Source organism: Camelus bactrianus, chromosome 2 (genome assembly GCF_048773025.1).
Source record: "Camelus bactrianus isolate YW-2024 breed Bactrian camel chromosome 2, ASM4877302v1, whole genome shotgun sequence".
NCBI classification, from domain to species: Eukaryota; Metazoa; Chordata; class Mammalia; order Artiodactyla; family Camelidae; genus Camelus; species Camelus bactrianus.
The window spans coordinates 52,788,040-52,806,133 of NC_133540.1; positions in this window are offsets into that span (position 1 = coordinate 52,788,040).

Here is an 18,094-nt window from a genome sequence, read left to right on the forward strand (position 1 = left end):
CAAAAAGAGAAAAAGAAATAGTTACATTAAGGGGCATCACTGTAACATACCAATGTTCAGTGTTCAAGGAATTGTAATAGCCTTGTCTGCCTAGTATGTTCCAGACAATGGCAATACAAGGATGGCTAAAATGCATGGTTCTTGCCATTCGATTATACACTCGTAAGAGGGAAAGTAATAATAAATGATATTTCAAGACAGCATGGTATGGGTTATGATTTTAAAAAGTAATAGACTGCTAAAGGATTAGCACAAACCTAGACAAAATGTATTCTATCTCAGCAATCCTATGAAGATCTGATTATTATTCTGTGTTTTAGAAGAATATTTAACAAAGGAAAATGTTCACTTTAAACTTTTAAGTAAGAAAACGTACTTTAAAATTTTGTAATTAAAAATTAATTTTAATTTAAAAGTTTAAAGGCTACATACCAAAATAGAAACTTAGTTATCTTTGGATGATTGAGAACATAAATTTAAAAGAAAATTATTTTGAGTTTTCAACTAATATACATTTAACCTGTATTTTTATAATAAAATTAGGCATTTCTAAATATTAATATAATTTTATTTACAATGAGTTTTTTAATCATATGTTTATGCTATAAGGAGAAAATAGCATGAGGTCATGTTAGAGGAATTGTAAATTTTTTATGCTTATGGGAAGGGGGAAAAAAATCCACTGGGCAAGGAGGGTATAGCTCAGTGGTAGAGTGTGAGCCTAGCATGCACAAGGTCCTGGGCTCAATCCCCAGTACTTCCACTAAAAATAAACAAAAACCTAATTACGCCCCCCCAAAAGCCACTGGAAGTGGCTAAAAAGTGTTAAAGTAAAATGCATAATTTCCTAGGAGTGGCTAATACGATATTAGCTATTCCACACACATTGGAATTTTATTGGATTTGAAGTATATAATATAAAGATTATCAGAATGAGTTTATCAATGTGATAAACATGTCAACTTATTAATGCTACAAATGTGTCTGAAGGAAATTTTTAAACCTCAAATAATACGAAATAAATAATGGTCTTTATACAAAGGTGGGAATTCTAACATGTCTCTTTCATCTGTATTTGTAACACCCTTTAATTTGTCAAATATACTTTTTGTAGTGTATGTGTATATTTGTAGTATGAAGTAGTTTATTGGAGAGTTTATTGCTCCATTCATACAACTCATTTAATTTCTTCTGCAGTTGTATCAGTTTTACTGTTTATCCTATTTGTGTTCTTCACTTTATTTTCATATTCTATTTTTTTAAAGATGCTAAAATAGAAATTTGGAAAGTAACACTACATTTTATTTTTCTACATAAAAGAAACCATATTATACTGTTTTGGACATAACTCTTAACTTAAGGAGTTGTGTCATTTTTGTTTTATTATTTCATGAAGTGTTTTTAGACCAACCAGACAAGCATTCTTACAAAAAAAGGATATTTTTGCCTTTTTATTAAAGGTATTCATTTTGCATAATATTCTGTCACTTGAATGGCACTGTTTTCTTTTTTTTCCCTTAAAGAATAATGTGGAAAATGTCTGAGTATTGTGTTAGAATTCAGAGTCATTCCACATACCATGTAATTTATATGAAAGAATCAGCTTTCCAAATATATTTCAAAAACCCTGATACTCTTTCCAACCCTTTGCAACTCATTTTTTGTAATAAAAAAAAAATTTTTTTTAGCTCAATTACTTGGCACTATTTATAACGAAAGAATTTGCAGGATGTTTGTTGCCAAGTTGTGTTATGCTCCAAAGTGAACAATTTGTTTCAGCTTTGGAGAAGTTCAGCATTTTTCTGTCTCTAGAGATAAGTAGGAAAAATGATACCATTCTATGCATTTGCTACCCCCGATCATAACTCTGTCTAGCACATGTATTAAGATGATCTCTTACTGGAACTGAATCTTAAAATTTCTTCTGTATTTGCTAAGTTGTTTCCTCTTTTTAACTTTCTACATTATATATTAACTAGAAAATAATATACATCAAAGCCATTCAATTAACAAATATTTTTGAATGAATATGATATGCAAGGCATTGTTCTGAACACTTGAGATACAACTGTGAACAAATAGGCAAAATTCTCCACCCCTCAAGGAGCCCACATTTTGGTGGAGGCTGGAGATACCATAAAGGAGTAAAAGTGATGATGCCATTTGGTCACTGTCTTAGTCTCTTTGGGCTGCTATGACAAAATACCACACCCTGGGTGCTTTATACAATTTATTGCTCATAGGTCTGGAGGTTGGAAAGTCCTAGATCAAGGTACCGGCGTGGTGGTCTTCTGGGAAGGGCCCCTTCCTGGTTCACAGCCAGCACCTCCTGCTGTGTCCTCACTTGGTGGGAGGGGCTGGGGGGTCTCTGGAGCCTCTTTTATAAGCACTGATCCCATTCATGAGGTCCCCGTCCTCACGACCTAAGGACCTCCTGGAGTCCCCACTTTCTAGTACATGACATAGGGCTCTAGAATTTTCAACATATGAATTTTTCAGGGACACAAATGTTCAGGTCATAGTAATCACAAATACTGTGGGGAAAAAAAAGAGATAGTGAGACAGTAGGGTCTGGGGACTGGGAGCTGCAGTTTAAATGAAGATTAGGAAAACATAAACTGGCTGTCATGCACCCAGTCCCACACAACTGTGTCCATTTAGTTGATCAATTCTGATGCTGTATATCATGTAGGAAAAAAACCCTTTATAAATGACTGTGTTTCTTATTGAATTAACTCTAACAATTACTGCTGTAATAAAAAGCATGTCCCCTTGGGGGCTTAGAGTAGGTCTGGTCATTTTGAATTTGATAAAAAGTAAATTTGTAAAGGTCTTCCATGAGCAAAAGGGTGTTCTGTGTGCATTAATGACCTAAAGCTGTGAAAAGAGCCCAATGGTGGTTCAATTAGTTTCAGCTGTGGGTAATAAAAAAGGCCTAAAAATAGTGGCTTCAGCTAATGGATGCATGTTTCTTAGTGATAGACATGGAAAAAAAGCTGGGTGATCTAGCTCTAGAGTGACAACCCAACAGTATTGTGGACCCAGCTCCTTCTCTTTTTTTCCCTTTTTTTCTCTTTTTTGTAACTTCATCCTAAAGTTACCTCATGGTAAGTAAATGTGCAGTGAAGGTCCTCTCAGTGGGGGAAGAGGGGGTGCTTGCTCACTGTGCTTTAAGGGGTGACACTGTGGGCTTGGGGGGCTCAAGTCCTGCACATTTCAAAGGAAGGACTGGCCCTTGACTGGCTTCTGGGCAATTATAACCTTTGAGTCCTCAGAATATTCCACCCAATAAGAGTGTCCCTGAGCGTTTATGGTCATAATGTGATTTATGGTGAACACCTGGTTTTGTTCCCTAGGACCCTGGGCTGCACTATCAGTTTGCCCTCTGTCAGGGCTGGACACTGAGTCGCCAAGGTCAGTTGCATGGATGTTCCCAGCCTACGGTGACCGATTCCCAGCAAAACCTTGGACACTCAGGTGAGCTTCTCTGCTTGACGACACTTGATACTTGTCACACCTCATTGCTGGGAGAGTGAGGTGCTGTGTACGAAACTCTTGGGAGAGGATGCCTGGGAACTCATGTCTGGTTTCTCCTGGACGCCGCCCCCCCGCCCCCCCCATGCGTCTTTCTCTTCTACTGTTCCTATTCTGTGTCCTTTTGTTGTATAAACCATGCCATGAATATAACAGCTTTTCTAGGTCCCGTGAGTCCTGCTGGCAAATCATCCAGTGGTCTTGGGGGCTCCTGATGCGGCAGGTAATTACTGTTACATCTGTGCCACAGATCGTAGGAAGAAGTCCATGACTTTTCCAATAAGAATACTTCCTGATTGTTGAACACAATATTTCCATTTATGTATTATTGGCTAACAGCTGGTTACAAGGCCCCAGTAGCTTTAATCCTCTATAGTTCGGCAGTAGCGTGTTCATGCAAAACTTAGATTCTTGTCACTGAACTAAAAGGGGAGAGTGGATACTAAGAAGCAACCAGCAGTCTCTTCAGCAAGTGGACTACATTTGCTGTATAAGAAAAATATACTTTCCAGCTACTTTGGTGTTTTCTCAGTTTTTTAACTTCTACTTTTCCTATTTAATATCTCACAGTTTTAATTGACAATTCAATTGACAAATTGACAAAATTGATTTACTTATAGCTATCATAATCTTCATTGAAAATTTGGTGTTTTAATGTAGATTTTTCTGTTCTCCTTATTTATTTCCTTTTATTTGGTATATCCATGCTGTAAGCTTTACTCAGGCCTGTGAACTAAATTAATGAGGCACTGCTAAGGGAGGTAATGACACATGATGAAGACAAAGTGTTGGGCAAGAATTTAGCTGCTTTCTTTGAACCAAAATGAAATAGTTTTGTGCTTTATCCATCTATTGTCTGTCCATGTCTCTATGTATTTATTTTCTTGTCTATCAGCTCATGGAGCTGACTTTATGGTCACATTCCTCACCAATTCAGGGCTGTTCTTATACGTTTTCCTTAGAGCTAACGCATTCTTTCTTTGGCCTTGATGTGGGTCCTGTGACGCCACATCTCTGCACTCTCCCATGTAGCAATCTAAGATGGTCTCTTTTCTCCTCCTCTCTCCTTTTTGAATCTATTTCCCTGTTTCCCACCACTGCTGTATTAGACAGGTTGGCTAAGAGAGAAACTGCCTGAGAGAAACTGCCTCACAGCCCCTGCGCAGGGAGGAGGTCTAAGTCATTCTAGAGATGGAAGTGACCACAGTCTGTATCATGTGGCCCCCTCCAGTCTTCACCGAGAGCTCTGAGCTGGAGTGGGTACCTGACCAACCCATAGGCTTACCCAGCAGGTGATTTGACACAAAAATTTTGCCCAAGTAAGGATCGGCTGAGCAAATTAGACTCTTTCTCCTGTGAATTTAGACTGGAAATATGGACCAGGAGATTAGGTAGTTGAAGCAGAAGTTGAACAAAACATTCAGAGAAAGTGGTAGGACAGGAAGCCATGAGGAAATAAGTAAAAAGTAAGGGTGCTGTTGCTGATAGTTTGTGAAAGGAGGAAAAACAGAGACAGACAGGAGCTGAATATCATGCAAGCAGAGAGCAATAACTTCTGCCACCCAGATAAAAAAGGAAAGCCACTCATTCCCTAGAATCTCCACTTCTGGGTTCCAGTCTCTGTGAGGTTTTACGCCCCAGGATTGCCTTGAGATTCCCGTGGTCCTCATGTGAACGTTTATCTTCGTGATAAACTTCTGGTTACTTGAGGTAATCCTGTATGAACCCAACTCACATCAGTTTTTACCATTTTATTTTTTATCATGATTCTCCCTCCTTTATCCTCAAATGGTTATTGCTAGTTCTGAACTCAAATCTTCTCCTTTAGTTCTTCACAATTTAGCTCTCACACTGTAGGGCTCACGATTCTATTCTCGCGAGAGTTCCCTTTTACTCTCAGCATGGTCAGGCACTCTTTATCTCTGTATCTCTACAAGGACTCACAATTTATATTGATGTGTTAAAGCAAACCCTCACTGGCTGCCATTAAACATTTAAACCAACCCCACCTTCCCTGACCCCTCGTTGCCTCACATTTTTATTTTAAGGCACACTACCCAAAATGGGGAGTATTCCCCATACTTCACGATCTCCTGGAGGAGTAAGACCAGTTCCCTTCTTCCCTTCCTCCCTTCCTCCCCCTCTCTATCTCTCTCTCTCTCCATATAAACAGATAAGTTTATATAACCTCTACAAAACTACAGCTGTCATGTGGTTTATAAATAAGATCTTGGATGCTGGAGTGACTCACTGTGCTAAGTGATATGCAGACACATTAACAAAATGTGTGTGTCAAGGGATTTACATTTTCATTTCTAAAAACTTTTCTTATGACACTGTCCCTAAGCCAGTGGTTTTCAACAGTTCTTAAATGGTTGAGCCATTTTTTTTCCAAATGTGAAATCCCAGTGTATAAAACATACAGAGAGGAGCAGCTCTGCTGTGAACTGGAGTGAAATCCCTAAGACTCCCTGTTTCAATAGCTTCCTGCCAAATCCCTGCTAGCTGCTCTTTAAGGTGCCTTCTCTGAGCCATACAGCTCTTTGGAGGGTGGTTTGAAAACCATTTCCCTGACATTTGAGGCCTAAAAACAAAGGCTATGTGGTGTTACCTGCTGGAAGTGAATGGAATAGTTTACCACTATCCAGGCTCAAACTTCTCTTCAGCCCTGGGGAGCCCTGTGTCTCACACTCTCCAAGAAAGGTATTTCCCCCTTGTCCACTCCTGACTTGCCCATCATCTTCTACATCTGATTAGACCATTCTCACAGCTCTATGGATGATTCTAATGGACCTTTCATTTGCTTCTTGAGGAAATATAGTACCTTGTTCTAAAGCATCGTTGTGTTTTTCCCTCAGAGCATACTGGACTGCTTAACCAGCTCCCCAACATTGCCATCCCATCAGAGCTAGAATATGTACCCCTGAGCAGTAGTGCTGAGCCTCGGGTTTCTGTGATGTCAGATGCAATAGTAGTCTACCGAGACAACTAAGAGGCACTGAACAGCAGGGGCACCTGGAGGAGGTGACTTAGTTGGTGTCCCACCTCTGCAGACTGCTTGGATTTCAGTGAGCCATCGCTGAGTCTCTGCTTTGCACCAGGATCAGTATGGGCAGGGGATGCCCTGCAGAGCCCTCATCTCTGAGGGATTGCTGTAGCATTTGGCTGGGAAGATCTTCCTTATCACAAGGCTGGAGTACTTCGGGGTCTGACCTGTCTTGGGATGCTTCCCTCCTTTTCTCTCCTGCTGATACATCCTTTCCTCTTCCTTTTTTGTTATTTAAGCATAATATAAATAGCTCTTTCACTGTTTGAGTGACTTGCAGAGCTCTGTACCAGAAGGCAACTGTGAGTTCCCATCACAGCCTTCACATCTGATCTTCTCCTGCTCTGTCTTTGTGGGAAGTGATAGCAGAGCAACACCAGTTACTCGTGGGGAGTCCTAGGATTGTGAGTGGCAGTGTGTGAGCTTGCCCTTCATGGGGAACTTGGGAGAATAAATGGGAATCACTTGTGGGGCTGCTTGAAGGTCCAGGAGGTATTAGGGGATATGCCAAGGAATAAGGTTATGTTAATCTTGATAGAAGAGGATCTAAGGATGATGTTGTGACTGGTATAGTTTGCTGTGGAAGCAGGATGAAGTTACATAAGGATTGAAATGGAATATATACACATACATCTCACTGAATGCAATGCTTAGGACACTGATCACTCGGTGAATAGTAGTACTTGTGGTTGTTGTTGTTGTTGTTGTTGTTATTATGATTATTATAGTTTAACATCAACCTATGTCAGATTGACAATATGATATCAGATCTTTGCAAAGACTCGTTAATTTTGTCTTGCATTCTGCAGGTACATTACCAGCATAGTTTCAATAGTACACATCATAATAGGCTTTCAGACAGTTTTGTGGAGTGACTGAGTGAGATCCTAACCTTGGCATATTGTTTCCCAAGTGTGGATTCTGGCATGTCAAGGAATCCATGGACATCTATCACCATTAATGGAAAAAGAAAACAGAACAGCTTCCTGGAACTACTGTCATTTTAACTAAATTTTGGATTTGCTTTTGTCCCATGCTGTTTCAATGCCAGCTTTCATTGTTTTAGACCCTGCACTGGTAGAGGGGACTTCAGGACTGCTATGGGAAACGTCAAGAGGAGAGCTACAGATGTTTTCGGTCTGTGTTTATTAAGCATTGACAGCCACTTGAGGATGGCTCTTGGCGAATGTGTAGTTGCTGGAACACAACAGTTGCACCATATGCAAAGCATTGTGCCTCTGCCTGCCCTTTCTTTGCTTGCTAACAGTTTGGAGCCAATAGCTTAGAACACAATGGCTGTTAAAGCTGGGTTTACAGTTCAATAAAAGGGGAACATTTATCAGATGATAAACTTTTATAGTTCCTGTTCACGGTGTGGTTGGCAAAGGAATAATTAAAATCGACAACATATTCTATCTTTTTCTCTATTTTCTGTTAACTCAAGGCCACCTAAATGCTCCAATAAATCAGTCAGCTATGGGTTCAAAAAGTTTTCTCCCTACATTATAGGTATTCTTGCACTTTCTGGGGAAAGTTACAGAATATTTTTGCAGAACATCTAACTGTTCTCGATGCTGCTGTTTTTCAGGGCCTCACTGCCTGTTTGAACGGAAGCAGTGAGCCTTTACAGGGCAAAGAACAATCAGAAAAACCATATCCTGTTGAGTTTTGCCTTGTGGTTATGGGGATGGAGGAAGAGACAGCTCTATAAGTAACTGTTTTGCCAACCACATTAGGAGAGGGGACCGATTCCTGTCTTTGGTCATTGCAAATGCATCCTGAATAGACAGCCCTAATATATTTATGCTGTTTTAATTTTCTGTGCAATTTCAGTTGTACAACATTGTTTGCCAGCTTTATATTTGGCTTCAGGTATTCAGTTCAAAAATAGCATAATTTACAAGTACATTCTGTTTTTTAACATTATCAAGCCCAGTTCTGCAAATACTTGTAAGCCTGATAAAATTACAAGGAAGGATGGGAGATTTTAAAGAAGAGCTTAATATATTGACACCCACAACATAAGTTTTGGTCATGAAATCTTGTCCCCACTTATGTATAAATTTAGTTAAGACTTGAATGCGGACCCTAGAAATAGTAGATGGTTTTCTTTAAAATGAAATAAGGATTTTTAAAAATTCCTTTTTAAAAACAAAATTATATTATAATGACTTGGCAATAGAAATTGGATGATTAGTGCTGGGATTTCAATTTTCATGCTGCCATTAACCTTGTTAGCCAAATAAATTAGGCTTTATCTAAATGATCCAAAAAAAGCTATGTGTAGAGTAAGATAATATTTTGCATGGTTCTCAATTCTATCATCATTATCCCTGGCTAATCTATAATAATTTGCTGAGCATTTGTTGTGTGTCTAGAACTGGAATATGAGGAGAACAAAAGAAATGGAGTATACGGTTTTATTGCCTGATAGAAATTCAAAGGGAAAAGATATTGAACATTTTGACTGGTGACTTTCAATAAATGCTGTCTGGTGAGGCTTCCAAGTGCTGTCCTGCTCTGACAGTCCTCATCAGTGCCCCCAACCCTCCCCAAACACACATCATATTCAAATAAAACCAGGGTCAGACATAACTTTACCCCTCAGCCCCCTGCTGGCCTTCCCATGTTCCAAATAATGAAGTCCAACAGCAGTTCTGAAGCTTTCTCTGATGCTGTTGTATTTTTTTGGTAACTGAAAACTTTGCTGGTTTTGTGCTTGTGTTTCCTTATGGAAGGAGGGATATCTCTGAAAGTTCTCCAGTCTCAGAATGATGAACTTTTTCCATATCTAGAGGAATGACCCCAAATAAGTGTTTTTGTTGACATAGTATAAGGAATTTTACCCAAAGAATAATTGTATGAATCTTATAAGTGCTTTTTCTGATTCTATGCTGGTAAATGACTTCTTAATACAAAATTAGGATATACTAAGAAAGGCAGGGCACTTGGAAACAGAGACTCACTCTTCTACCATCACCTTCAGGAAGAGCGGGTAATAACTCTAAATTGCCACATATTCCTGAGTAAGATACATGTCTTTAACAAGGGGTCTCTGAATGTAAAGGTGATGCACAATTGTCATTAATTGGAGAAGATATGGCTGCAAATCTCGAAAACCAAGCACTTCATCTGAAAAGCTAAGTGTTATTTCAGATGAGAACAATGTAAACATTTCAAAGCCATAAAATGTTGATAAATTACATAAAATCTCTTGTTAGAATAATACTACCAACAAAGTCAGAAGATAAATGGCAAACTAGGAGAAAATATTTGGAAATAAATGAGAAAGACCTAATTAAAAATATATATAGAAAGCTCCTACAAGTCCATTAAAGGCAATTAAAACATGAGGAAATCACATGGCCAGATTTTATAGAAAATAATAAAAATTATTTTTAAGACAAGACATTCAACTTTACACATAATAAATATGTGAATTAATATTAAATCAAAGCCGCTTTTTCACCTATCAAATTCATAAAGTTGTTAGTAACAAAATTGGTAAATATATTGGCGGGAGATTTACTCTTTTATTGATGGGAGTGTGAGGTAGTTAAAGCTCTATGGAGAAATACTTGACGGTATCTATTAAAATCTAAAATGTATATCTCCTTTTACCCAGCAAGTCTGCTTGGAGATTTAGTCTTACAGTGTGTCTCACAATGTATGTGCAAATACTAACTTCATTAACTAAAGACTTTTTGATACTGCCAAAGATTGGAAACCATCTAAATGCCAAAGTAGATCATAGGTTAAATAAACTGTGGAACACTATAATGTGGAGGCTTGAGCCATCATTAAATGGTAACAAAACAGTTCTATCTCTGCTATATGGAATGAGCTTTAAAATCTATGGTAATGAAAAAAAGTTAGGCATAGAACAAGATGCATAATATGTGTGCTATTTAAAAAATAATACATGTATATATTAGCATAGGAATATAACTAGAAGAATACACTAAAACTGATAACATTTATTGCTCTGGCAGCATGGAAAGAAAGACGAGAAGACAGGATGGGGAGACAGATTTATTTTTTTCTCTGTATCTTTTTCATGCTTCCAGAGCAAATGGGGTTGTGTGAACCAGTATTTACCGACCTTTGAATACAGTATTATTTATAACACTATTATTATGTAATTTAGAAATCATATTCACACAGATAGTATCCTATCTGTTTTTCAGATAAGGAATGAGAAACTAAGAAAATTTAAATAAGTTGCACAGGGTCAAAAAGCTTGTTGGAATCAGAATCAGGAAGCGATTCCTAAAGGCATTGGCTGTGAGCAGGCACAGTTGTCCTTCATGGCTCCGTCCAGTGTTAGTTAAATCATGTCTTTTAGTTATTGCCATACCTCTTAAAATTCCTTAGCATGGCTTTCCCATCCAATGGCACATGTTTAACTTTGATGATATCAAAGTATGAGACTACCACTTAATATCTGGAAACACATACATGCATACACACACACACACACACACACACACACACACACACACTGCTGAATTTATAGCTTACTTAAGTAAGGGAGATCTGTGCTATTTAGCTACATCCTCTCTGGGCATAATATTGGACTTATTCTATACAAGGCTTCTGGGGAATATTGAAGCAGGGAGTGAGTGGGGTTTCAAAGATGGGTTGATGTCAGCAATAGAAATGTGGTTACTTGAGTAAGCGCATAATCGATAAACTGGCTTTTAGAAGCTTGTTCATTGGGGTGAACCTACACCTAATTGTCTGACTTTCAAAAGAGAACTGTCACTGATTATTTGGATTATACAAGTGTGTTCACCAAAGCAAGTTAACACTGGTTGATTAAATTGAATTAAAACCAGTTCTGGCGGCTATCTGTTGTCATGGCTACAACATAATCAGATTTTTCCTTGGTATATAGGAACTTTAAAATTTTCTATTCTCCATGATTTTAGATATTTCTTATTCTGAGTGGCCTATCTAGTTGACCTTCTCATTTCCAGAGGACTCCTGCTCTTCAGTGCCATCCGAGTGTGTCTCCTGGGTCACTTAGTATATAGACAGTCATGGCTTGTTGCTCTAGTTCACCTCTGTTCATTTTCTTCTCTCATGTAAACGGTCTGTGTCAGAAGCAATGACATTTTAGGGTGTAATACTCTAAAATTATGACATTGGCCTAATCTTTATGTAGCCAGAATGCTTGCTGAACCTGGAGAGAATTAAGATTTCCTTGGCTCTATCTGAGGAATTTGTAATTACAGGCAATTAGAGGTCTATTTACAAGGCAGCTGATTATTTTGGCTGTGGTCGGAATTGAGAGGCTGATGCACAGGATCCCTGAGAAAGGACAGAAAACAACAATGGAGTCATTAAGAGTCAAGTCCACACTCCTTACACATTTTGTTGAGACCTTATTGGAGAAGCATAGGATGGAGCCCTGTTTTCATGGAAAACTTTTTCAGATAAGAGGAGAAGTAGCACAAGAAGTTGACTGAGGTCATCCTGGCAGCAGAAATTGATAAATACAAGAGAAGGGCAGTTTCACCAGTGCCTTTCTGATTCTTGTAGATTGGTGGCTTTGGGACATGGAAGACAGCATCCTTGATGACTTCTCTAAGAAGGCAGCATCAGGAATTGCAGCATTGAGACCCCCTTCAAACAGGTGAGAGACTAAAAGTTATTGCCAAGGAGAAGCGAAGACAAGAGAGGAAGGCAGGGAAGGTGTTATAAGGTATTATAGGTTAAAGGAGTTTGAGAGCACAGGTGACCTTTTACCTGTGGAGGCCTACAAAACACTAGGGGGTGCACTTTCAAGAAGGCTGGAGATTTTGTGGGTAAATGGGGTCAAAAACAGATTATTTGTATGGTTGTCACTTGTGTCATTGTATTTGTGTAATTGTTAGTGACTGTCATCTGCATTGATGTGATTGAGTCCTAGGGACACTGAGTTTACATTTATTTAATGCTGACTAAAACCAATGTTGATCTTGTTATGATTTTGACTTTTTTTGTTGCTTCAAGATGCATTAAGAACTTATTTCAGTTTCTGTGTATAGCCAGTTCATTGGTTCATTCATTAACCTAGTCATTGACTCATTCAGGTTTCAAACTAACATTTAATAGGTGCTCACAGTGATGAAAGGACAGTGTCTACACTCCTAACATGGTGTTTGTGATCTAGTTGGGAATCGGCAGTGACATTGACCATTAGAATATTTTGATGTGTATAATGGAGTTATATGCAGAGTAAAAATGTTGTGCAAAGAAATAGAAGCTCCAATCAGCTGGGCAGAGTCAGGGAAGTTCTCCCACAAAAGGCGAAAACTGAGTCATAAAAGAAGATCGGTTGGTTTCGAGATGGTGATGGTTGGGGAGCATCCCAGGCAGAGGCACCTGCCAATGCCGATGAGATTTATCAGGGACCAACAGGTGGTTTAAAATTACTTGAGTATTTAGGGTACAAGTGAAGTGGTGAAAAATGATGTTGGATTAGTGTTAAGGACATGTGTAATGAAATGATCCTTTGGGCCACAGCACAGAGTTTATTATGGGAAGCAATTGAAAAAGGAGTAACAGGATTAAACTTGTATTAATGTAAACCACATTGATGACATTTTTTAATATTATAAATGTAAGTAATTGCATATGAGTATACATGTATTCTTTATTCTAGTTATCCATTTCTCTGTTTTTTCAAGCACTTTCCCTATCTTTTTTTTTTAATTCAATACTCAGTTCAAATTCCCATGAAACTGTCTCATAACTTTTTAAAAGTAAGGTAACAGATCCTAGGAAGGCATGTCAAGATGCCCTCATATGACAGCCAGTGTCATCTTCCAATCAAGGAGCAGCAGTCCTATTTAAACCAGACACACTAAAAGTACATCTGGAATCAGCAGCTTGAGAAACATATTTGGAAAAGGCATTCTTCACAGAAGAATGGCCTTCTCTATTGTTCCGACAGAGCGTGTAGTTTCTGAGAGCTCATTAAATAAAAGCCCAACTCCACATTTTTGCCTCTGGGCACAGCCTTTTTCTTCTTTTTCCAGCTTCTCCTGTCCTCCTTAGTGATGTAATTTGCTTGGGAATCCTTGTATAAAGAAAGACATCTGTTTCCATTTTCTTCTTCCTGGAGAGAGGAACAGGATCCCTGTACATCATTGAATAGATCAGTATCATCATGAATGTTAGCACTTTCTGTGAGGCATAAGCCCAAAGACCAAGGAGAATCAGGGACTGGAAGACAAGAAGCAAAGTGCTTTCCTCACATCATAGGATGTTTTACCGCTGCTACTGCTCAATGTGAAAGTAATGCATTTTTTTTTCTTTTCTCTCCCTGCCTCCCTCTCTACCTTTCTTCTCTTTTCTTAATGTGCAGAGTTAGTAAAGAGACCTAGATATTTTGTTTCCCCTCAAAGTGTGAGTTTACATTTACACCTGGCTCTCTGCATCTGTTGGTTCTGCATCTGTGGCTTCAACAACCAGGGATCAAAAATATTTTTAAAAAATTTATAAAGTTCCAACAAAACTTGAATTTGCTGCTCACAGGAAGCTAGTTACATAGCATTTACATTGTATTAGGTATTATAAGTAATCTAGAGATAAAGTACACAGGAGGACGTACATAGGTTACATGCAAATATTATGCCGTTTTATATAACGCACTTGAGAGTCCTTGGATTTTGGTAATTGCAGGGGTCCTGGAACCAATCTCCCATAGAAACTGAGGGATGACTGTACATTCAAAATTAGAAAATTATAATTTTGTTTTCTATAACATCTTACAAGTAAAATGTGTCTCAAATGGTTTTGCAACTCAGAAGAGAGGTTTAAATCTAAAATTAAAGAAAATTATGTAGGGAGAGACAAAAAAATAATGCACGAGAAAAAAGAAATGGTATATTTTTGTCTCAAGCATCATGGTTAATTTAATTTTTTGTGATTCATTTTGGGTGAAGTACACTATGAATTATGAATATTCAGTTATAAGGGATGAATTAATTTACTATTACAAATGAATTATTTTCAAAACTATGCATAACTTCAGCTAGGTTAATGGTTTGATTAGTGGCTTGTGACTTTTTTTTCCTGCAGATTACTTAGTTCTATCAGCAGGCCTTGTGAAAGTTCCCTTGACACTATGTATCAGTCTAACTCATAAATTTCATGAATAGCAGGTAAGAAATATATCCTCTTAAGCATGTTGCATAGATAATATTTAAATATGTATATTAACGAATATTAATATTGTGTTTTGAAGAGAATGTTGATTTTTTTAAAAAAAAATTTAGTTTGAATCTAACAGTTGAAAGCAACAAGGAAATCAACATTTGCAAAGGCACATCATATACTAGGCCCCGTATAAAATATACATCATCTAATCCTTACACACATTCTAAATTAGCTGTTGTTTTCTCGGTTTCACAGATGAAGATGCCCAGGTTGAAAGAGGTTCATAGGTTTGGCACTGTTTGTAGAAAATCCAAGTATTGGCGCTTTGAATAAAATTCATACCTTCTTTTGGCTTCAAATCCATGCTCTTTGCAGACTGTTACATAAAAGTTTGGAGACTAATAACACTCTTCAGTAAATTAAATGTTTTGTGCCAAATTCAGATGACTTTTCATACTCCCAGGACTTGTTTCCCAGACAGGTTTATCCTACAGTATGATTCAGTCGTCGTCTTAAGTGGTCATTTTTTTCAAGACAGGGACTGTTTCCTTTGCTCAGCTTTGCCTGATTGACGTTGAAAACTGGTGAGATGCCCAGGAGCTCCTGATAGAGAAGGATTTCAGGATATAAGTAGACTCTGGAGAAGGAAAGAGAACAGGCCAACACTGTTAACCTTTATGGCTGGTAAGGCCAGTGACAAAATAGCTATGTCCCCCTCTTCCAAGTCCTGGCACACACGTGGTGGTTTGACTTATCAACTGCTATCTGATCAGACCCACATGTACATTATAACTTAAGTTTTTGGCTGTGAGCTAAATGATTTTGGTGCATTGCTTCCAGAACAGAATTGTTCATCAATTCAGTGATTCAGGTAGTACTGCCTTGTGTACTTTTACTAGAAGTAAATAATATACAAATGAAAAGTTACTCCTTGAATTCTAGGCTTTTTTTCTCAGAAAAACAAAGACATTTTTATTTACAAGTCCTGCCTAATGATAGGTTTCATGGATAGTCCTTTAGAAGATCCTCCCCTAGTTCTTGTTTCTCAGTCTTGACGCTGATATTTTGGGTTGAGTACTTCTTTGTTCATGCAGCTGTCCTGTGCATTGTAGGATGTATAAGAGCATCCCTGGGTTCTACACTGGAGGCCAGTAACACGTCTCCCTTCAAGCTGTGACAATCAAAAATGTTTTCAGGCGTTGTCACAAATCCCCTGAGGGCCAACCACTTTGAGAACCACTGCCACAGGCTCCTTAAACTTTATTTCTGGTCAGTTTGGGTTAGGAAAGAGAAAGACAGTCTTGAAGATATAGAAGGGAAAATAAAGAAAAAAGTGAGATAAAGAAATAAAATTAGATGCAAGCTAGAAGGATTATTGCTAACATAACTAAACTGAAAACAATCTAAACAGTCATCAGCTGATAAATGGACAAGCAAATTGTGGTACCTCCATACAATGAGGATTTAGCAATAAATAGGAATGAACTACGGAGCCATGCAAAATGGTTTTGGATTTTTAATGAATTTCAGAAACACCGTGCTGAGTGAAAGAAACCAGATACAAAGGACTATACACTCTATGATTCGTTTATATGAAGTTCTAGGAGAGAGAGAATTCTAGTGGCAGGAAGCAGACAGTGAAAGCCTGAAGCTAGGCATCGCAAGAGGGACTGACCTCAGAAGGGCATGAGGAATCTTTGGTGGTGATGAAAGTGTCCTGTGTTTTGACTGTCGTGGTGGTTACATGACTGTATACATCACCAATATGCATGAAATGCATAATTAAAATGGGTTAATTTTACTGTATGTAAATTATACCTCAAGAAATCTGTTAAAAAATAGATGTGAAGACAGAGGAAGAGAATATACTCTAGAGGGTAGGATGGGGAAGCCATCTTCAGACTCATCTTTGTAAATAGTCTGTGACAGCTGACCTCATGGGAGGGGATGTGGATGCCCAGGGCTGCAGCTGACTGGCAGGTCTGATTTTTGTCTTGGGATTGTCCCCTGGCAGTCGCTATTTTTACACAGTGGTTTGTTCCGAGCGGGGCCAGTCAGAGTTGTCTCAGAGAAGATCTGGCGACCCCCAGATCCTGGGGACCTATCATCCAGGAACCCAGAGGCTCCTTTCAGAAACTATGAATAAACAAGAGGTAGGAGGTTTAAGGGGTCAGCACAGCACCCACATCAGGGAGTCAGCCAGGAGCCCCTCAGACCTGGGATGCCAAGCCAACTTGAGGAATGACCTTTTAGTGTTCAGTCACTAAGCAGATCTTCAATGTTTCTTTCCTCCTCAAATCACTTTGGGAGCTTTCAGCATAAAACAGTGTGAACTATCCATATGAGAACTTAATGCACACTTAGCCTAAACTTACTCACTTTTTCTAGGCAGTGGTAAGCAAATTGTAAGAAAAAAGCAAGAGAGCTTCTACCATGAAGTTAGAAGAAGGAAGGGCGCTTTCAAGGAGGGTTTAAAATTGGTTTTGTTTTTTTTTTATTTTTCAAAAAAGGCCTTAGCCCTGGACAGATCTGTGTGTAAATCCTGGCTCAGTCACTGTCTTGCTCAGAGGACTTGGGTCAATTACTTTGCTTTTTGAGTTAGAATTTCTTGGGATAGAAAATGGGTCAGTATATTTATTTACAGTTACTATGAGAATACTTAAATACCGTAATACTAAAATACTGTATTGTTGTAACAAACTGTCATAAACTTGGTGGCTTAAAAAACCAAAAACTTGATTCTCTCACAGTTCTGGAGAACAGAATTCCAAAAATCGAGGTGTTGGCAGGGCCACACTCCCTCTAGTGACAGAGAGGCTAGGGGAGAATCCATCTTGCTTCCTCCAGTTGTGGGTGGCTCTTAGGATTCCTGTGGCCGCATCATTCCAATTTCTGTTTCTGTCTTCACGTGCCCCCCCCCCCCACCCTGTGTCTCTAATCTCCCTCTGCCTTGTATTCTTGTATCTGTTCTTGTATCGAGGGCCCTTCTTAATCCTTGCCTCATGATGATCTCATCTCAAAGTCCTTCGTGATATCGACAACGACCCTTTTCCCAAGTAAGGTCAGATTCATAGGTTCTGAGCAGACACATCTTTTGGGTGGAGCGGGGGCAGAACTCAACCCCCTGCAAGTCCTTCTGGGGAGTGCACAGCGTCAGCACAGTACTCAGAGCTGTTATTATGCTCATGACCTTAGTGTGATGATTTCATCAGGGCTGAAACAAGGGCTTCTGTACTCATTGTGTGAATGCCTCAAATTTCGTGTAATTCTACTCCTGCAGGCACCATCCTGCATCAAGATGAATCATTGCTGAGCTTGATGAAAATTCTCTAATTAATTAGCCCTTTTTCTGATACTGTGACAATG